Source organism: Halichoerus grypus, chromosome 3 (genome assembly GCF_964656455.1).
Source record: "Halichoerus grypus chromosome 3, mHalGry1.hap1.1, whole genome shotgun sequence".
Taxonomy (NCBI): domain Eukaryota; kingdom Metazoa; phylum Chordata; class Mammalia; order Carnivora; family Phocidae; genus Halichoerus; species Halichoerus grypus.
In genome coordinates, this window is record NC_135714.1 from 61,973,523 (window position 1) to 61,996,416 (window position 22,894).

Sequence of the window (22,894 nt, forward strand, 5' to 3'; positions counted from 1 at the left end):
CGGACGGGCGCGCAAGGCGCCCGGGCCTGGGGTCGCGGAGGGCCTGCGCCCCCTCCTCACCTGCATTCAGCGCGCCGGGGTCCGGGCGGCGACGGCGGCGGCGGCGGCGGGGCGGCTGCTGCTGGTGCTGGTGCTGCGGCGGCGGGGGAGGCGGCGGCGGCGGTGGCGGCGGGGCTGAGGGCAGCAAAGACATGCAGGCAGCCCGCCGGGGGGAGAGGCACCGGCCGGAGGGGACGCGGGGCGGGCGGGCCGGGCCGGGCCGCCTGAGGAACAGCAGAGGCAGCGGCGAAGAGGACGGCTGACGGGAGCGAGGAGACGGACTGGGGGCGGGGAGGGGGACGAGGGCCGCGCCGCCGGGTTTCAGGGACGGTGACCCTGGGCGCTCAGTAGAGGCCCCGCGGCCGCCGACGCGAAAGCCCCCTGCCGGAGGAAGCTACGCCCCCGCAGCCTCCGAAGCCACGGCTATTACTCCGAGAGCCGCGCAGAGCCTGGCCTTGGCCTTGGCCTCCTGGCACTGGGGCTGCCGCCGCTGCGGGGGTTGCTGCTGCGCCTGCTGCTGCTGCCGGGCCCAAGGCTGCTGCACAGAGACGCCAGCTTTCGGTGCCTTCGCTCTCGCTCACACACGTTCACACCCCCGAAGGCCGGGGGAGAGGCGTCCGCGCGATATCGGTATTGAGATTAATAACAAGGTGCAGAGAGTGCGAGAAGGAGGAGGGTTGATTGACGTGGAGGGGCTGGCGAGAGTCAGTCACTCCCCTGCGCGGGGGTGGGGGGGAGGAGGCGGAGCTCCAGCGCCGCGACTCGGCCCCGCCCCTTGGTCAGGGCGTTTGGTCTTGGCGCGCGTGCGCGCGTGGCTGCCAGGGGTCTTACCTATTTTCTCCTTTACCCTTACCGCTTTTTTGCTCTCTTTTCTTGGCTTCAGTGACGAGCAGAGCTGGGAAGACTGGTAGGGTATCAAAAATCCACGTCCACAAAGCCGTGGTGGGGAAGAGACTGGCGAACCCTCCTCACCCTGTGTTCGTGCCTGGACTCGGCGCTGTTTACTGCATGCTCGCCAGAGGCTGCCTGACTGCGAAGCTGAGCGCTGGTCTGGGTAGCTAATGAGACGCCAGGTGAGGTGAAGTGACGAAGGAGAGGTTTCCTGACATCTTCGATGGGTTGTTTTTTTTTTTTTTTTTTACATAAAACATCTGTAAGTTGTGTCGCGAAAGGTAAATAAAAGAACCTGTGACGCTCTGCGTTAATCCCCTTCCTATTTATTTGCTAATTCTCCCCTCTCGCGATAGAATTACGTTTGTTTGGCAGTTCCCCCACCCGAATGAAAAGATCAAAACGGAAACGAGAAAGATTAATGTTTACTTGGTGAATGTGGCCTTGACATTTTAAGTTTCTGGGGTTTAATTATGTTTTTGTGGATCAACTTCTGCTTTTTACCACCGGTAGTCCAAAAATTATACCAGCTCTAGAGGCAGAATACTGCTATTGCTTGCAGTTTTGCACAATCTCTCGATGCATGCTCCGGGCTTGCGTACTTAAACAAGCAGCATAAGGGTATATTAGCAGCGTAGAGTATTTTTTCCCCCCACAGGGGTGTTGTTCAGCATTCTAAGCATGTTGTGTTGGTTGCAATTAATTAGGCCTTTATTATTGAATGCCAAAGGCCTTCATTACCTGGGGGGGGGGGCGGCGGGCGGGGAAGGTGTGGTACATACAAATCATCATTTAGCCAGAACTGGTCAGATATTGAGTCCACCATTGCAAAAGAACAATTGCACCACTTTCATTTTTGTCACCAGAAAGTGAGTGAGTGAGTGAAGAAGCCCCTTAAGATATAGAAGACTGTGGGCTACTTTGTTTTCCAACCGTGTTAAGTTTCTTTTTTTTTTTTTCCGTGTTAAGTTTCTATTTCCCTCTCTAGCACCCCCATTCCAGCCTCTGTAATAGGTGTCAAATGGCCTAATCTTGGAGGAAGCCTCACTCATTCCCAACTATCTTCACTCTAGGCTGACATATATGAATAGTGATCTCTAACTTTGTAAGTAACAAAGAAACGAGGCACTTCAGGAGCCCAGACTAGTAAACCTGCCTGAATGGCCTTTTGCCACAGCATTTCTATTTGGCACACACTCTTCCCCCAAGGAGAAATACTACCAACTGCTGAAGAAAAGAGGAAAATAAACACCTGAAAAATATAAATGTGATGATGGCATATCCTCAAAAGATTTAAGCTTCTTGAAATACCTATAGATATATAAATTCCTAGCTATTCGTTTATATATAATAAACAAACATCTATGGAGGGGATATTATGTTCCAGACATTGTATTTAGCCTCAGAAACACAAAGATAAGCATATATAGTCCCTATTCTTATGTAGCTCACAATGGTTGTAGGGGAAACAGACTCTAAACAGGAAATTCTCACAGAACAACCAGAAATGAAATTATGAAAGGTAACACAAAATTAATAGTCACAACAATACCCAGGAGGATAAGGCTGATGGCACTAGCATTTTTACTGGAACCATATGCTATGTCTCTCTGATACCACTCTCACAGGCTGACTAGCAAGTAGCGACTGGGGTGAGGAAAGAGGGGATAGCCTTTGCGGATGTTAAGGAAGCACTAATAAATGGTGTGGTTTGCTAGTCTTGAAGCTCAGGTTTATATGGGGAATGTTCATTGTTGGTCTCTGAATTTTATATAGTAAATGATCACAATCCATTGAATAATTGTAATTGTGACATTCAGAGTTAATAGTAGGTGGGTTTGTTTGTTTTTTTTTTAATTAAAAAAAACCAATCGAATGCAGGTTAAGTTTAAATAACCTCTACTCTCAGGAATGTTCTCTCTATACCATAGCAAATGTATTGACTCACTGAAAACAAAAGGAAAGCAAAACTTTTATATATTAATAAAAATAACTATATCATCCCAAAAACAGATTGTTTTTCTCATTTGCTATGAGATTGAGATCAGAGAAATAATTTTCCAAATAGTTGGCATTGTATAGATGCTGAGAAATTAAATCATCATTGATACTAAAAAACTCCTAAGATTCCAATTAAAAATACATTGCAGTAACAACAAAACATTAGCACTTAAGCCATTTTTAAAAAGCAGTTTTATAGTAGATCAAAGTTTGCAACAGAATGGTAACCTGTTTTGATGTCTCATTAGGTGGGAATTTTTCATGTTTGTCAGACATTGCAATTTTTTATTAAGATTAAAAATAAGAACACAATAGAAAAGTCTCTCTTTTAAAAAAAGTGATTTATCCCACTGAAAGCTTCTGGCTTAAGTAAGGCCTTTTTGACCAAGTTGGTAATAGCAGCACTGTGTAGGTACAATTTGTTCTGAAACAACACTTACGTTTATTTGCATTGTTACAGAATTGTTCATTCCTTCCCAATTAAAAAAAAAGTACTTGATGTTCTAGTGACCACCTGTGTCTTTTCCAAATTAGCAATTAATATTTGATCTGAGTATATCTGATCTCCATGTTTTTTCTGTCAGTAGTATAGGTAACTGGACCTATAAGATCCCTGAGAGCTATGTTCTTTTATCTGTTTTCTGAAATTCTATTGAACAGTTTGCTCAAAAGGCAAAGGTTTAAAGTTTTTTATTTAAGAACATCATTACTATTTGATAAAGAACTAAATTTGACTTTACTGATTTCAATACACTTATATTAGTAGCTACATAATTTTTCAAGAAAAGTATCACATTTATTTAGTAAGATGTAATTGGTAAAATAATTAAATGTAATTTTACCTGATACTCAGTACAACTTTTAAACAAGTATTAATCAAGATGATCTTGAATTTTTACTTCCCAGACCTCCGGACAGGGCATCCAAACTATATTCCAGTGACATATTCTACCCTTTACTGAACCACATTCCTCTCCATCTTCCCATCTTAACTCATCTTATTCCTATTCTGTCTCCCTGTATCCTCATTACTTTATTTCTAATATTTTTTGAGCTACCATCTACCATGGGTATATCCATCCAAGAAAGGTGTCTTTACTCACTGCCTCTGCCCCTCTCCAGGTCCACCAACTCTCTCTGACTATCAACCTCCCCTTTATTCCTTTCTCTAGAATGACTATGGATGACACCAAGGACCATCACACCACCCTGGCCAAAGATGAACATTTTCCACCATTATATAGTGTGCCATATGATATGTTAGTCCTAGATAAAATGGCAAAGCAGACAAAGTTCATCTTGGTGCCCTCCTGCCTTCTCTTTCTTTCTATACTTCCCATCTCAAGTTCCTTGATCCCTGAATATTCAGAATCTCCACCCCAGCCCCATCAACATCAGCACCACTCTTTCTAGTACTTCCCTTATTCCAGAAATTTTCTAATTAAGCACTACCACCATCAGTAAATATCTAGTACTTCAGTTTATCAAGGACTTGCAGGCACCTGGCATGCTATCCAATCAATACAATCGATTATTTTAATGCTATATTCCAAGGATCCTCATGGGGTTTTGAAAGGTATACTCCAGAAACCACCTAGGGTACAGAGGGGACCAGGTAGGTGGGACTTCAACTAGAAAGTTTCTGTTTTACATATTGACCATCTATTTGTCTCCCTGGTAACTTTCCTTTTCCTACAGACAATATTCCTTTCTTTTGGAGAAACTATTCCTGCCTGTTCTATAAACAGGTGACTTTAGTGGCAGCTGCAGCTCAGTCCCCCAACTTCTTGGCTGCAGAGTGGGCATGTGACTCAAGCCAAAGCAAGCAGAGCTCTTTCCCAGGAGGTGTTCAGGTGGAAATAAGGAAAGAAGGGCTATCCCACTACAGTGGTAGTCTGAGGAAAGAAGGGAGTCTTGATAATGGCAAGTGGCCACATGCTGCTTTTGTGGAATGAAGCCATTACACAGAGATGAAAGTAGAGCAAGTCCTAGTGGTGCACCAGTCTGAGGTGCCAGTCACCCATGGGGTCCAGCTGCACCTTTTCACATAGTACGGTTAAATTAACTAGTCAATTCTCTTCTACTTCTAGACTGACTTGAGTCAGACCTCAAAACCAAAACATCCTGACTAATACATTGTGTCTCTGCATGAAAGTTCTTTCAAAGAAAGCTAACTGCTGCTAAATAAGTTTGAAAGTCACTGAACTAAACTATAATAAGACATTATAATTGGTGGAATCATAGTCTACCAAACGTTGAAGGTCACCTTGTCCTAATTCCTCATATTCCACGAGGAACCTAAGGCAAAGTGACTTGCTAAACATCACACAGGCAGTCAATGGCAAAGTCAATGTTAGGAACTGATCTCAGTTGTTCTCTTTGTTACACTATCCTGTCACCTGTTTAATTCCTCCCAATGATATTTTTAAGAGGGAATTACTTAGAGAAACAACCTTAATCTAAAAGAATAAATCACAACAGTGGCAATTTCACTTACTGACTGCTTAGTGAGAAGCTATTTGGCTGCATGGAGGCCATAATAGATGCCTTTCCTCTTTAAGCCTCTTAGATGTGGTTTCTATTGGGCCCAAACACACTCTTTTGAGTCTAAGACAGGTCAGAGCTACAGGTTTTAACACCATCTTTAGGCTTAAAATTTCCAATCTACATTTCCAATCCAGAGTTCTCGCCACACATTCAGACCTACGTTGTCAATTTCCTCCTGGATCTCTCCACCTGAACAGTCTGTACGTATTTCAAGATCAGTATGCTTAAAACTGAGCTCATTGTCTTTCCTCCCAACATCTATTCCTGGCCTTGGGGAACCCTCTCTTATTAAAATGGTACCACCATGGGGCACCTGGGTGGCTCAGTTGGTTAAGTGACTCTTGATTTCTGCTCAAGTCCTGATCTCAGGTTCATGGGATCAAGCGCCTTGTGGGGCTCCGCTCTCAGTGCAGAGTCTGCTTGGGGTTCTCTCTCTCTCCCATTCCCTCTCCCTCTGCCCCTCCCCCTGTTTGCACACACTCTCTCTCTAGGTAGATAAATAGTCTTTTGAAAAAAATGGTACCACCATGCTAATAGGAATGGTTCCCCAATGCAGAACCCTAGGAATCATCCTTAACTTTTATCTCCCATCATCACCACAATCTACCAATTTGACCTACTAAACACTTTCATTAATCTATTCCCTCCATCCCAGTGAACTGCTAATGTCTTTTTTTAAAGATTTTATTTATTTATTTATTTGAGAGAGAGAGAAACAGCATGAGAGGGGATAGGGTCAGAGGGAGAAGCAGGCTCCCCGCCGAGCCGGGAGCCCGATGTGGGACTCGATCCCAGGACTCCGGGATCATGACCTGAGCCGAAGGCTGTCGCTTAACCAACTGAGCCACCCAGGTGCCCCTGAACTGCTAATGTCTTAAGTCAGCCTGTCTCTTGCCTGAGTTTTCGCATTTTGTCTGTTAAGGCATCCCTACTAAGTATAATCCCAACATCCTTCTAATACATATTCTATTCATTTTACTCTGCTCTTCAAAATCTTTCAATGACTTCCCATAATCTATAAATGAAAAGCCAATTTCACAAGCATATATGGCCCTTAATGATCTGCCTCTCCCTTACCACCACCACCTGGAGCCATTAACTATTAGCCTCTCTCTCTCACCCCTGCTTTTAATGAACCACTTATTTCCAAAGCAGGACATGCTCTTTTAGAGTTTTTGCACAAGCTACTTAGTCAGCATGGTATGCTCTTTCCCATTTTTGTCCTCTTGAAATCATGTTTCAAGCTTTAGCTCAAGCATCACTTCTTTTGTGGAGCCATCTTTAAAAGCCCTACTGTGTATTTTAGCACACTGTGCCCACTTTGATTACAATGTATGTGGTTAAATTAACTAGTAAATTCTCTTCTACATCTAAATTAATTTGAGCTAGACCTCTACAACCAAAACATCCGGACTAACACATTGTTTCTGCGTGAGTGTTCTTTCAAAGAAGGCTAACTGCTGCTAAATAAATTTGGAAATCATTGAACGATAAGGCATTATTCTTGGTTGAATCATAGTCTTTAAAAAGAGACATCTCATTTGTGGAGATGAACTAGAAAAGATTCCCTGTCTGCGTGAATGCAGTCTATCAGAGCCCAGCCCGCACTCACTTTTTGGCCAGATGTCTATGTGCAAAATGCGAACTGAGCAACCATGTCATGATATACTGTCATTATCTATGTAAGTATGCATCTGTCTTTCACAGCCTAGATTTTAAGCCCTGTTTTTATTCCTAGCACATCACAGAGTGATACATAATGCTCAAGAAACATCTGTATAATTAATTAATTACTGGTAGCACTTCTTAAACCACTTGGTCTTAATTTACTCACAATTAGCTGCTATGCAAGAAATCAGAAATAACAGTAACTTAAAATAAATTTTATTTTGCTCTCACATAAAGGAAGTATGGGAGTAGTGAATTCAGGGCTGAAATGGCACATCCATGTTCAGCAGGGATTTGTCTCTTCCCTGCTATCCTTAGAACATGGCTCCATTTCCAGCCTCAGCATCCAATACAGCTGTCAGGGTCACCTCATGTGGCTGTGCACTTCGTTTACTGCAAAGGCACCTGACCAAGAAGTGAGTGGGATCTATATACTGCAAGGTAATGCAGCTGCCCAGAAGAGGCACTTTTTTCTAATTCATCTGCAAGGAACGGTGTTTCTTTCTATTCTGTTCAAAGGTACCAAAGAGTAAGTTATCTGGGATATGGCCATTGAGATTCCAGCTATCCCACCCATTCTCCTAGAAGGGCAAAAATTACCCCCATGTCTGGGCACTTTCCTGGAAGGCCTATTTCCTTGCATTTCTTTGGCCCAAACTTAATGACAGGACACAACTAGCTGAAAGGGAAGCTGGGAAAGAGTGTTTCAGTTAACCGTACTGCCACCATAAATAAATACACTGGGAAGCTTCAGGATAGGTGTAGCATACATACAATCCATCATTTCAATATTGGATAGTTGATGAGTCCAAAGAAATACACTAAGGCATTGTACTGAGTTTCATAACTAAAAGTTTAAACTCTAACAAAGCAAACTTAAACTTATGTTTATCTAAATTGAAGCAAGACACTTTCAATAAAATTTTCATGGTCTGTTTTTTTGAAACCAATCAATCAATCTCTCTCTAAAAGACCAGTAGAGTTTATTTTTGGTACACTGAACACTCTTTATATAAATTCTGAGTTGTCGAGTAGAAGGATTCTCTTACCCTTTATAAATTAAAAAAGAAAAATGTCCCGTTAAGAAGGTGATACTCCTCACCCTGTTACCATTAAAGTTTTAGGACTGTGTGTTTTGTATTCATACCTGTATGTCTAAGCCAATGGATTCAGACACCTTTCCAAACTCAGCACATTCTTCCTTCACGCACCCTAAATTCCATCCAAACTTGTTCCCTGCATATTCCCTGACTCCCAGTCTGTACCTTTGTTTGGCATTGTTCTTGGCTTCCACTTCTCAGCCTATCTCCACATAATCAAAACAAGCACATCTTTCAAACACCAGTTCCAGTGCTCCTTCTTTTGTAAAGCTTTACTTGATGTACCCTCCACAACCAGAAGTATCTCCCTCCCCATCTGAATACCCACAGCACTTTGAGAGAAGGGACTCTGACGTTTTATTTGGTATAGTAAAAATCCTATGGCTTTTGGAGTAAGACAGATTTGAGTCAAGACAGGATACAAATTCTGGCTCTGCCTCTCACTATGCCAGACAAATTGCTTAACTTCATCTGAAACATAAGTATAATATGTACTTGCAAGGTTGGCATGAAAACAAGTGAAATGATAACTGTTGTCAGACACTCAATGTTTCTTGACTAAATTAATAAATATAGTATACAGGTTTGTGCTGAGTTATATTATTTTGAGTCATAATGTGAATTTTTCGAAGATACCTTCAAGGAGCAGTTAATATACTTTCTTCCATTAGATTTTATCAGAAGTAAAAATCATAAAAACAAAACACATTTAAAAAAACACACTGACATAATTAAAAGACAAAATCACAAGTAGAAAATACTTAAACCATGTGTTTACTTCAAGAAATTTCTTCACCAGAAATCTCCAGGTAACCAGAGCCTGAAAAATTGTGGAAATGCACACATCTGTTTACACTGAGTTAGGAGGCAGGAGTGATGTGTTCTACTTCCAATATTGTCATTAAATACTTTCGCTATCTTTGGCAATTTGCCAGGATTGTCATTTCCCAGCTTCTTTATCTATCAAAAACAGTGGAGTAAAATCAAGACATTATATACCCTGAACAACCTAATGGTGAGGATACCAAGTGTAAATATTATGAAAAATACTAAATAATAAAAAAAATGCTATGTATTATTATGTCTTATAATTATGTTATTAAACAAAGACAAATAAATGGTTAAAAGAAGTTATGTCTCTTTTGGCTCTCTTCCTGCAATGAATTTCTTCTTTATGAGCTATAATGCCTTGTTTTCTGATAACACACCCTAATCAGTTCCCCAGAACAAACCCACCCACCTAACCTCACCTTTTTCTTCCTTACTTGTTTCCTTTGATAGTGCAGAATTTATAATTGTCTGATCAATTAAGTTAATATTTTTACCTGATCAACTCTTTTCGTGGATAGAAGAAATTATATGCTAATGCATGGGTTGACCCATATAACTGCTTTACCAAAAATACCAAATGTCACTGTGTTCTCATGCTAACTGCGTTGAGGAGGATTTGCTTTTTTGTTTTTCTTGTTCTCGTTTTTCAGGGCAACCTGCAATTCTGTGTACCAAGCATGAGCTAGAGATTGAAATCATAGATTATATAATGTCAATCCAGGCCCCACACTGATATGTGAATCTGTTAATAAAAGTTATAGTCAGTTGCTATAGGGGTGATTTTTAGTATATTGTGCTTAAGGGGTGATTTTTCAGATAAGAAATTTCTATGAAATTCCAAATTTCTAAGAGAATGTAGATGTTCAACCTCTGGATTTATTTGTTTTGATTATATGCTTTTTAATTAAAATATCAGAATATTCGATAGGGAAGTAGGAGTGAATTAAGAAACAATCATGGAACGCTACATCAGAAACTAATGATGTAATGTATGGTGATTAACATAACATAATAAAATTAAATTAAATTTAAAAAAAAAGAAAAAGTAGAAAAACAGGTACATTTTATCAAGATTATACTACCTGGCATGTTATTCTGAAAACATGCATAGTACCGTAATTTTCCTAAAGTGTTGTGAGGAATGGATACTTCATGTGCTCTAAAATTTCTATGAAATGTCTATGAAGCATTTTTATATTTCTTTTAGAAACCAATTACACTTTTCTGGGATTTTTCCTGTCAACAAAGTACATTTAGTATAGCCTCTAAAAATGTGTCCCCTACTATGCCGAAGAGATTGTTGCACTAACTACACTATTGGGCTGAGACCAAAGTTTCTTCCCACAGAAAGGAAGATGGCTGGTTGGCTAGCTTACCCCATTGTACATGAGAAGCTGGAACAGCAAGAGAGAGAATGGTGGACAGGCAGCTACAGGTAAAACAGAGAGAGGGTAACAGGTCATGTCTTCATGGTGTGTGTTGCTGAGGAGGCTCTGCCCAGATGTCCAGCTAGCACATCAGAGCTAGAAACCCGATCTCCTCCATCTGATATTAAAAAAAAAAAAAACTAAAAGTGCAGAGTTACACTGTAGACCCAGCAGCCCTACCACCAGTAAACTGTGCTCTAGAGAATGTCAAGCTCTAGCCCATCTGGTTTGCCACTCCTGTGTCCTCAGGACACCAGTGAGTAAGGGGCCCAACAGAAAAAGGGTTTCATCCACCATTTCCTAAAGTGGGGAAAGAAGCCTAATCCTTTTCTCTGTGTGTCTTTAGGAGACAAGAAGAGTTTACTCTTAAATTGTGAAAGGCTCTCAGAAATACTTGACTGATAGAAGAATGGGGGATAGGAATGGGGTGAGACAGAAACATTTACATGAGACTAGAAGTCCAGCATTCACTTGTAGAATCGAGACCCAGAAAAACTTAGCTTTTGTCAAATTCCCTTCCTAATATACAGCCTGGTAAGTCATTGGGAGACTCATTTCCTTGAGGGCCATATATTTTGTTGTTGTTAATAGCCCTTTATTAATGAATTGCATTGTAGAAAATATAGACAAACAAAATAAAAATGTTACATTTCCACTACATTTAACACCTTAGTGATGTATGTCTTCCTGGTTCTCTTTCTATATTTTTAAACTAAATCAATTCATACTGTGTATGCTGTTTTGTAGCCTGCTTTTATCAGCCAATGATGTCCACCTATTTTAGTAAATATTTCTTTTATCTAACACATAGAATATAGTCCTAAAAATTCCCTAATGACACAAAAATGTCCTTTAGAGCTGTTTGTCCAAACTAGTCTCCAATCCAGAACCACACATTACATCGAGTTGATATTGCTAAGTCTCTCTTTATCTAGTACTGTCCCTTTTTTATGACCTTGACTTGAAGGAACTGGGACAATTATCCTGGAGAATGTCACACTTTATGATTTGTCTAATTTCTTCCTTGTGTTATCATTTGGTTTATTCCACTGTCCCCTGTGTTTTTTTTGTAAATTGGCTGTTATACGTAAGGTTTTAATGAATTCAAAGTAAGTATTTCTGGCTAGAATACTTAATAGGTACGTTCTGAATACCATATTGCCTCTCCTCAGAAGACACATACTGTCTGTTGACTCACAATAAATAATACTGATGTGGACCCTGGATTAGAGTGATGACATTCCCTTCACCCACCCAGAAATGTAGCTTAATGACTTGTGAGGTAGAGACTTAATAACTGTTTGGTAAAATGTAGACTTCAGTATTGCTTTTATCCTTAAGAATTTTATGTTAGTAAATCATTAATTTGGTTTTAGAATCCATTATCTGACTGTTTTGTTTTTATTTGGATGGTAGACTTACCTTCATGATTAAGTTTTACTTTGTATATTATTAAAATTAGTTTTGATATACCATCTCCTGTGGGAAACTGTGGCCCAGAAGTACATTGTATGGCAGAGCAAATAAACTAGATGTTAAAATTTTGCATCAGATATTCCACACATTAAATAATTTACATTTTGAAATTTGACATTTATGTAATCTAGAATAACTCTTTAAATGCTAAACAGGGGCACCTGGGTGGCTCAGTCGTTAAGCGTCTGCCTTCGGCTCAGGTCATGATCCCAGAGTCCTGGGATCGAGCCCCGCATTGGGGTCCCCACTCAGCGGGAAGCCTGCTTCTCCCTCTCCCACTCCCTCTGCTTGTGTTCCCTCTCTCGCTGTGTCTCTCTCTGTCAAATAAATAAATAAAATCTTAAAAAAAAAAAAAAAGTGGTAGGGCGCCTGGGTGGCTCAGTTGGTTGGGCGACTGCCTTCGGCTCAGGTCATGATCCTGGAGTCCCGGGATCGAGTCCCGCATCAGGCTCCCTGCTCAGCGGGGAGTCTGCTTCTCCCTCTGACGCTCCCCCCTCTCATGCTCTCTCTCTATCTCATTCTCTCTCTCAAATAAATAAATAAAAAATCTTAAAAAAATAAAAATAAAAATAAATAAAAAATAAAGTGCTAAACAACAGGTTTTTGGTTTGGGTTTTTTTTTTTAACTAATACCAACTGCTGATACACCCACACAAAACAATTTTGGCAAACTTCTACCAGTTGACCTTTAAAATAATCATTAAAGAGATTATGCTATTTTCTGCAGCAGAGATAATTTTGTTATTTGTGTTCTTTCCAGAATTACACTCCACTTTTTTATTTAGTTTGTCTATATTGGTGGCCCAATCCCCCAAATAACCAGGAAAGCACAATATATCTACTATTTCAAATCATCTAATTTTTGTCCTATTTGTTTTTCATCCATAATATTATATTCTGTGCATACCTGCACTGTGCTCCATATCTACATTGTATTATTTTTCTTTTTTTTTCTTTTTTTTTTTTTTTTTTTTTAAAGATTTTTTATTTATTTATTTGAGACAGAGAGAATGAGAGAGAGAGAGCACATGAGAGGGGGGAGGGTCAGAGGGAGAAGCAGGCTCCTTGCTGAGCAGGGAGCCCGATGCGGGACTCGATCCAGGGACTCCAGGATCATGACCTGAGCCGAAGGCAGTCGCTTAACCAACTGAGCCACCCAGGCGCCCTATTTTTCTATATATAATATTTTAAACTGAATAGACCAGCCAAACCTGTTTTTTTTTGGACTGATTTTATTAAATAGAACAGTCTTTTAGTGTGAAAAGAGCTTCTATTTCACTCTCTTGTTCTAAAATGATTCATGCTCATCACACATTTTAATTTGTGTTCTTCTTTTTTTAAGATTTTATTTATTTATTTGAGAGAGAGAGAGAGTGCGAGTAGGGGGAGGAGGAGAGGGAGGAGGACAAGTGCAGAGCCCAACGTGGAGCTCAATCCCAAGACCCTGAAATCATGACCCAAGCCAAAATCAAGAGTTGGACACTCAACTGACTGAGCCACCCAGGCGCCCCTGTGTTCTTTTTTTTTTAATTTGTGTTCTTTTGTTAATTTTTTCAGTTTCTTCTTCAGTGTTTAGTCAGCCTAAACTTGCAAGTTAGGATTCCAACATATAATGTGATTTAAGAGAATCACTACACAAAACAATTTCCCTCATTGCTTATTACAATGCCTGAAAATTAACCATAGGGACTCAGTACTTTGAAAATAAAAACTTTTCTAAAATGTACATTGCCTTGGGCGCCTGGGTGGCTCAGTCGTTAAGCGTCTGCCTTCGGCTCAGGTCATGATCCCAGGACCCTGGGATCGAGCCCCACATCGGGCTCCCTGCTCCGCGGGAAGCCTGCTTCTCCCTCTCCCACTCCCCCTGCTTGTGTTCCCTCTCTCGCTGTGTCTCTCTCTGTCAAATAAATAAATAAAATCTTTTAAAAAATAAAAAAATAAAATGTACATTGCCTTAAATTAGTATATTCCAACACCTGCTATATAGAACACTACTTCCATGAAATTCTCAGGGTTTAGGGAAAGAGGAAAATCTGTGGCAAATTATGTACAGGAAATGCTACAACTGTACTTCTCTTGAAAACTCACAATACCCTTAAGCTGAACAAAAAAAAGTGAAAAGTCTTACCTAAGGAAACATGTCTAACTTCATTTAAACCAGTGCTTTCTCAAATACATTGATGACCGAACTCTATTTACTTAAGACCCGTAAATGTCCTATTGTATCAGTATTCCATGGACCATACTTGGGGAAATGCTTATAATTATAGGACCAGAAAGCTGGAATTCTTGTTATTGATAATGTATCCCTAGGCCTTAGGTTTTTCAGATAAAGAAACACACTTATAAAAATTAAATGACTTGGAGTAAATAATAAAGCCAAGATTAGAACACATATTTTGTTTCCCATGTGATTCCTGGGAACCTAAACAATACATTTCTATAACTCTCTAATTAAAATAAAGCACACAAATTATTTGATCAAAATGCTACCAAACTATAAGAGGCCTCTTCAGTTGGGTTACTGTGATTCCATAAGTTATTATAGGGGAAGGAGTGTGAGTTCTTGAGGGTTTTGTTTGTTTATAAAAATGGGATCAACCCGGGGCGCCTGGGTGGCTCAGTCGTTGAGCGTCTGCCTTCGGCTCAGGTCATGATCCCGGGGTCCTGGGATCGAGCCCCACATCGGGCTCCCTGCTCAGCAGGAAGACTGCTTCTCCCTCTCCCACTCCCCCTGCTTGTGTTCCCTCTCGCTGTGTCTCTCTCTGTCAAATAAATAAAATCTTTAAAAAAAAAAAAAAAAAATGGGATCAACCCATAGGTAATGCTTTGAAGTTTTCTTTTTTCACTTGATCCTGTATTTTTTTTTTAAGAGTCTTTTTAATTCCAGTTAACATAGTGTTATATTAGTTTCAGGTGTACAATATAGTGATTTAACAATTCCATATATCCCCCAGTGCTCATCACAACAAGTGTGCTCCTTAATCCCCATCACCTATTTAACCATCGCCCCACCCAACTCTCCTCTGGTAATTAAAAGTCTGTTTCTTGGTTTGTCTCTCTCTTTTTTTTCTACTTGCTCATTTGTTTTGTTTCTTAAATTCTGTATCAGTGAAATCATACGGCATTTGTCTTTTTCTGACTTATTTCTCTTAGCATGATACTCTCTAGCCCCATCCATGTATTGTAAATGGAAAGATTTCATTTTTTATTTTATTTTATTTTATTTTTTTAAAGATTTTATTTATTTTTTTTGACAGAGAGAGACATAGCGAGAGCAGGAACACAAGCAGGGGGAGTGGGAGAGGGAGAAGCAGGCTTCCCGCCAAGCAGGGAGCCCGATGTGGGACTCGATCCCAGGACCCTGGGATCATGACCCGAGCCGAAGGCAGACGCTTAACGACTGAGCCACCCAGGAGCCCAAGATTTCATTTTTTACATGGCTGAATAATATTCCATTATATATATATATATAAAATATATATGCCACATCTTCCTTATCCATTCATTAGTCAATGGACACTTGGGCTGCTTCCATAATTTGGCTATTATAAATAATGCTGCTATAAATTGGGGTGCATAAATCCCTTCAAATTAGTGTTTTTGAATTATCTGGGTAAATATCCAGTAGTGCAATTGCTGGATCACAGGGTAGTTCTATTTTTTAACTTTTTAAGGAAACTCCATACTACTTTCCACATTGTCTGCACCAGTTTGCATTCCCACCAAGAGTGCACGAGGGTTCCCCTTTCTCCACATCCTTGCCAACACCTGTTGTTTCTTGTGTTGTTGATTTTAGCCATTCTGACATGTGTGAGGTGATAATCTCATTGTAGTTTTGATTTGCATTTCCCGACGATGAGTGATGTTAAGCATCTTTTCATGTGTCCGTTGGCCATCTGTATGTCTTTTTTGGAAAAATGTTCATGTCTTCTGCCCATTCTTTAATTGGATTATTTGTTTTTTGGGTGTTGAGTTGTATAAATTCTTTATATATTTTGTATACTAACCCTTTATCAGATATGTCATTTGCAAATATCTTCTTCCATTCTGTAGGTTGCCTTTTAGTTTTGTTGATCGTTTCCTTGAGGCTTTTTATTTTTATGAAGTACCAATAGTTTATTTTTGCTTTCGTTTCCCTTGCCTCAAGGGACCTATCTAGAAAAAAGTTGCTACAGCTGACATCAAAGAAGTTACTGCCTTGCTCTCTTCTAGGATTTTTATGGACTCAGGTTTTACATTTAGGTCTTTAATCCATTTTGAATTTATTTTTGTGTATGGTGTAAGAAAGTGGTTCAATTTCATTCTTTTGCATGTTGCTGTCCAGTTTTCCCAACACCATTTGTTGAAGAGACTGTCTTTTTCCCGCTGCATATTCTTTCCTGCTTTGTCAAAGATTAATTGACCTTATAATTATAGGTTTATTTTGGGACTCTCTATTCTGTTCGATTGATCTGTGTCTATTTTTGTGCCACATTGTTTTGATTACTACAGCTTTATAATATAACTTGAAATCCAGATGAGGCCTCTAGCTTTGCTTTTCTTTTTCATGATTGCTTTAGCTATTCTTGGTCTTTTGTGGTGACCTTATGTTATTAATATATTTTCTTGCCATTAAATATAATCCTAGAGCATGGCTTTCAACTCCATTAGGCCCAATACTCCCTTCTAATAGCAAATATTTTATAATGCCTTCCTTATTATCCTGAGATGAAATGCATAGGTAATATATTCAATGAACATAAATAAGTTTTATTTTTTGAACAAGTTTTTATTTTTTTTTAAAGATTTTATTTATTTATTTATTTGACAGAGAGAGACACAGTGAGAGAGGGAACACAAGCAGGGGGAGTGGGAGAGGGAGAAGCAGGCTTCCCGCCGAGCGGGGAGCCCAATGCGGGGCTCGATCCCAGGACCCTGGAATCATGACCCGAGCCGAAGGCAGACGCTTAACCGACTGAGCCACCCAGGCGCCCCTTGAACTCAAGTTTTTAAAAGCAATACAATGCATTAGCTGTAAAGTATAGGATAATAAAAGCAAAGCAATTTATAATGAAATAATATAATGAAGTGCTCAGACATGACTTCATTAGAAGGCAGAATGAAGAAGTTAGATGCTTGTACCTATATGTAGCTTTAATTCGAATGTCATGGCCAAAAAAGCAGACTGATATTCAGATGTGTTGATTTGTCATAGGAGTAACACTGTTGAGTGACAGGATTTTCCCAAAATGATGAACTCTCCTTGGTAAAATTCCAAGCAGAACAACATTCATTTTTTCCCTCTATTTACATAATAGCTGCTTTCCTAGAAAATTCGTATTAACCGTGGGGAAAAAAATCTTTTTATATTTTGGGGCGCCTGGGTGGTTCAGATAGTTAAGCATCTGCCTTCGGCTCAGGTCATGGGCCCAGGGTTCTGGGATCGAGCCCCACATCCGGCTCCCTGCTCCGCAGGGAACCTGCTTGGGTTCCCTCTCACTGTGTCTCTCTCTGTCAAATAAATAAAGAAAATCTTTTTTTTAAAAAAAATCTTTTTATATTTTAAGTAAAATGGAGTTCAGTTCTAGGTTCACATCATTATACACAGGGTTTTGGTTTTGGGGTTTTTTTTTTCTTTTTTACCTGCACTAATGTCTAAAAGGGACATTGAAAATCATGTAGGTGGGCTCCTGGGTAGCTTAGTCGGGTAAGCCTCTGCCTTCTGCTCGGGTCATGATCCCAGGGTCCTGGTCCCAAGTCTGGCTCCCTGCTCGGCGGGGAGTCTGCTTCTCCCTCTCCCTCTGCCCCACCCCCCTGCTCGTGCTCTCTCTCAAATAAATAAATAAAATCTTAAAAAAAAAAAAGAAAAAAAGAAAAGGTGGGACGCCTGGGTGGCACAGTCGGTTAAGTGGCTGCCTTTGGCTCAGGTCATGATCCCGGGGTCCTGGGCTTGAGCCCGCATCAGGCTCCCTGCTCAGCGGGGAGCCTGCTTCTCCCCCTGCTTGTGCTTTCTCTCTGACAAATAAATACATTAAATCTTTAAAAATAAATAAATAAATAAATAAAATTTTAAAAAAAGAAAAAATCGTGTAGGATGCATGGGCAGCACCTTTCTATGTGGAAGAGTTTCCTGAGAATTCTAGGACATACAGTATCTTCAGCCCCTGTCCACTAATCCCAAGTATCATTCCCCACTGCCACTCCCATGATTATGTTGTCCAAAAACCTTTCATACAAACTCTCAAAATGCCCATATCCATGGACACACCAATTAAGAACTACAGTTGTAGAATGTATTTTAAAAGATTGCTTAGCATTCCATTGAATTAATATGACACTAGTGGATTACCAACTATTCACCAAATTCAAGGACACAGTCTCCTTAAATCACCAAATAATCGTAATAGAAACCACTTACTGAGAGTTTACAATGTCCCAGACATTTTATTTGCATTTGCTTGTTTAACCTTTTTCACCACCATATAAAGGTAAGTAATAGTATTATTTCCCCCCATTCTACAGATAAGAAACCTGAGGCTCAAAGATGTCAAAAAACCTTCTTCAAGGGAGCCAGGATCCAAATCCAGGTCTTTTTAATGTTTAGGTCCATGTGCTTAGCTAGAACAACATATTGCCAGATATGGTTTTTTTGTTGTTGTTGTTGTTTTTATTTGACACAGAGAGAGAGAGCACAAGCCGGGGGAGTGGCAGCCATAGGGAGAGGGAGAAGCAGGCTCCCCACCAAGCAGGGAGCCCGACTCAGGCCTCGATTCCAGAACCCCGGTATCGTGACCCGAGCTGAAGGCAGATGCTTAACCGACTAAGCTACCCAGGCATCCCATCAGATACAGTTTTTATTACTTCTTAGAGCAGCCATTCTCTTTCTGTTCAGTGCTTTTCTTACCTTCTGATGCAGCTTCCCTTCATAATCGCCTTTCCTTTTTTTTTTTTTTTAAAGATTTTATTTATTCATTTGACAGAGAGAGAGCATAAGCAGGGGGAGCTGCAGAGGAATGGGAGAAGCAGGCTCCCCACTGAACAGGGAGCCTGATGCGGGGCTCGATCCCAGGACCCTGGGATCATGACCTGAGCCAAAGGCAGCCACTTAACTGACCGAGCCACCCAGGCACCCCCGCCTTTCCTTTTTGATCTTTCTTTTTTTTTTTAAAGATTTTATTTATTTATTTATTTGAGAGAGAGAGAGAGAGAAACAGCATGAGAGGGGAGAGGGTCAGAGGGAGAAGCAGGCTCCCCGCCGAGCCAGGAGCTCGATGTGGGACTCGATTCCAGGACTCCGGGACCATGACCTGAGCCGAAGGCAGTCGCTTAACCAACTGAGCCACCCAGGCGCCCTCCTTTTTGATCTTTCTAGAACAGTTCTTTTCTGGAAATATGAGCCTGTTTGCCACTCCCTCCTCCCTGGGCCTTTTAAAGTGAAGATCTGGGGGCGCCTGGGTGGCTCAGTCGTTAAGCGTCTGCCTTCGGCTCAGGTCATGATCCCAGGGTCCTGGGATGGAGTCCTGCATCAGGCTCCCTGCTCAGCGGGAAGCCTGCTACTCCCTCTCCCACTCCCCCCCTGCTTGTGTTCCCTCTCTTGCTGTGTCTCTGTCAAATAAATAAATAAAATCTTTAAAAAAATAAAAATAAAATAAAGTGAAGATCTGTGTTGGATTTGGATCTGCTACAATTGGTTCTAATTAATGTCCCTACCCCCAGGCAGTCTCTGAATGAATGACTCAATATAACTGAGCAAATTTAATTTTTAAAGGAGCTTGAGAATTTTTAACCTGAACCAACATGTCCAGGGAGTATCCTATTACATGTTTATTGCCTCTTTTTCCTCCCTAGCCATTCACTTTTTAAACTGCTGGATGGTTGCTTTAATCCCACTATTGTCATCTGAAAACATTATTTCAGTGGTTATGAATAACCTCCTCATTAGTGGAGTGATTTTTTTCCTCCATTACTAGAATGGAAGTAATCTGAGGACAGAGAATGTATGTCATTTTGTTTCCCCTTCGATACATTGTAATGCTTGTACATAGTAAATTCACAGTAAATATCCATTGAGTGACTACAGGAAGCTGAGTTCAATCTGATTTAGCACAATAATTGCAAGCTAAACATGAACAGACTTCTTCACTTAGATCCTTTGTGTTTTGTTTTCCACACCTATAAAATGAGCCAAATTCACAGGGTTGTTGGGAAGATACAATGAGATATTTATGGGTGTTGCTAGAACTATATTAGCGCATAGAAGACATTTGAAGAATAGCTTTTCTTCCTGTCTTTTCCTCACAGCCTTTTCCCCTTCACAGAGTGCTTGGAGCCAAAGTAATGAAGGTTCACATTTTGAACCTGTGTGTGTACAGGCTTTTTTCCTTTCTGTGTGATCTGCGTATGGAACTTGGTGGGATATCAGAATCAATCAACAAACTTAGTTTTTATATTATTCTTATTTTAATAAACACAGAGCCCATTTTCCTAATTACAGATGAAAGAGGAAACTACAGTTTAGTATCCTCATGATGCAGAACTAACTTTCCCACCTGTACTATGACGGTATGTATGTATCTCTTGAGAGAATGTTCAGCTTCTCGTGTTGTGATGCAGTCTGAGCAACCACGTTGATACTTGCCAAGGAAAGGGGCTGCTCCTCAGACAGGAGCATTTTTCTGAGTGGGTGGGCCAAAAATGATATGAAGTAAGATTTGATCTTCAAAGGTCAAAGAATCAGAATGTTTGGAAGTGTATTTTTTTAAAACATTTTATTTATTTATTGAGAGAGAGAGAGAGCCCTCGCAAGTAGAGGGGGAGAGAGAGGGACAAGCGGACTCCACGTTGAGCACAGAGTCCGACTTGGGCCTCGAGCCCAGGACCGTGATCTCATGACCTGAGCCGAAACCGAGAGTCAGATATTCAACTGACTGAGCCACTCAGGCACCCCTGGAAGTGTATTTTTGAGTGATTCCTGTTAAAGATGGCTCCCATGATCCACCATGTGGTAACAAAAGGAGAACAAAGAAGGAAGGACACAGATAAGATCTGTTTTGTTTTTTAATTGTCTTTTTTCCCCCCCTCTAGGGTAGCACATGAGCTTTGGAGGGATGGTATAACCTCAATCCAGATTATCCAAATTCACACTATTATTTAGCTATTGTTTAGGTTACCTTTTGTTATTCCTCAATCTTTAATAAACTTTTTTTTAGTTTTTTTTTTTTTACATAATCTCTACCCCCAATGTGGGGCTCAAATTTACATTCCTGAGATTAAGAGTTGCATGCTCTACCTCCAGAGCCAGCCAGGCGCCCCTCTTTAATAAACTAAATGCATTACAGGAAACCCAGAGAGGGTCATTTGCCCACGCCTGGGGCAGAGTGCCAAAAGCAGGATCTGCACCCCCTCCCCAGTATGATTATCTCAATGACAATCAGTTTAACGATCCCCATGCCAAAGGAAGGCCAGAGGAAAAAGGCATGGCCACATGGTCCAACTATCTCCTGATCATCTGGAAATTCTTCTAATGTTAAACTTGGAAGATCTGGGTTATATTTTTGTAAAGAAAAACAGAATCCTAACACACGATTCATTGCTTTATCGTCAGAGCCTTCCTAGTACATGGTGCTTACTGAGAATTCGTAGAATGAATAATTGAGCCAATATATACTTAATGAGCTTTGTCTTACTTTGTGACTATTACTGTGTTTCCTAACCAGCATCTAACATACAATACAGGTAACTTTTATTCAGGTTCAACTCAGTACCTACTTAGTACCTCCTATGAAGAAGGAACTTAGCTAGTTGCTCCAGGAGACACAACTATGAATAAGACATGGCATCTTGCCTTAAGGAACTAAAGATCTAGTGGCTGAGATAGACACAGACATAAATAACTATTTTTTTATGTGTATCTTCAGGGATATCTGAAGTTCCCTAGCTCATTACCTTTCTCTCTTTTTTGTAAGCATTTTTCAATTTCTCTCTCCTGTAAGAATACTTGTGCTTTTGTGCTTCATCTTCCTTGCCTGATTTACTACCTTGACACCATTCTTAGATTCTGTCATATCAACAATTCTTATTGTTCTAATAGCTCTTTCCTCTCTCTTTTCAGTAAGCTTTAAATACATCCTTCTTGACTGGGGAAAAGACTTCCCTGAGGCTTTTCTTTGATTATCTCTCAAGTTAGGTTGCTTTTCATTTCTTAAAAAGTTTTTCTGTACTTTACGTTGGCCATTCTTAACTTTTAATAGAATAGCCCTCTTTATATTTTCCCCAGAAGATATTAGGTAAATGTTTTATTAGTAAAGTGAAAAATCTGTGCCTAAGGTGTTTTTTCCCTTTAACTCATAATATATTACAGAAGCTGGTTGAAATTCTTAATGGTGGACATAGGCACAATATTGTTTCATTATAATAAAAGACAATAAGCATAGTTACCTGAAATCTGAGGTGTGCAGCAAAGGTCCAATAAATAGAGGTAAGACATTCTAAACCTCTCCAGTTTTCTCCAGTTTGGTAAGGAAAATGAGATATTACTTTGCATTTTTTAACAAATATTTTTATTACTGTGTTTCTGATTTTGCATAGCACCTTACAATTTACAAAACTTTGTAATGTACAATCAGCTCATTTGATCTTTACAACAGTATTGTTTTGAAGAAATCAGAGTTATATCATCATAACTGTCATTTTTAGCAGATAAGATAATTCAGAGATGCCAGATGACATCTCCATGTATGTGGCAAATCTAGATCTCAAATTCAGCCATTCTTACCTTTAGGACCTGATTCTTCTGCCTCTAATAATAATGCTATACATTATTTCATCAGGTCATTTACATTTAAATTTAAATGTGGTTTTACTCTCTCTTGAAGTTTCTGAACCACAACCTCTATTCTATAAATATTTTTCACTAAACCCTTGTGTAGAAAA

General features: G+C 40.1%; 1 protein-coding gene and 1 long non-coding RNA gene across 2 annotated transcripts in view; one reads left to right on the forward strand and one right to left on the reverse strand.

Moving 5' to 3' along the window:
• The window catches only part of CNOT6L (CCR4-NOT transcription complex subunit 6 like), a 113,115-nt gene extending 112,740 nt beyond the window's left edge, over positions 1–375 (reverse strand). The window contains exon 1 of the mRNA XM_036104728.2: positions 61–375. The gene's annotated coding sequence lies outside the window, so the exon portion shown is untranslated. The remainder of the gene's footprint in view (positions 1–60) is intronic.
• LOC118543592 (uncharacterized) lies at positions 270–1,236 on the forward strand. Its single transcript, XR_004921150.2, has 2 exons — positions 270–669; positions 923–1,236. It is a non-coding gene; the product is annotated as an uncharacterized LOC118543592 (long non-coding RNA).
• Positions 1,237–22,894: the final 21,658 nt, after the last annotated feature.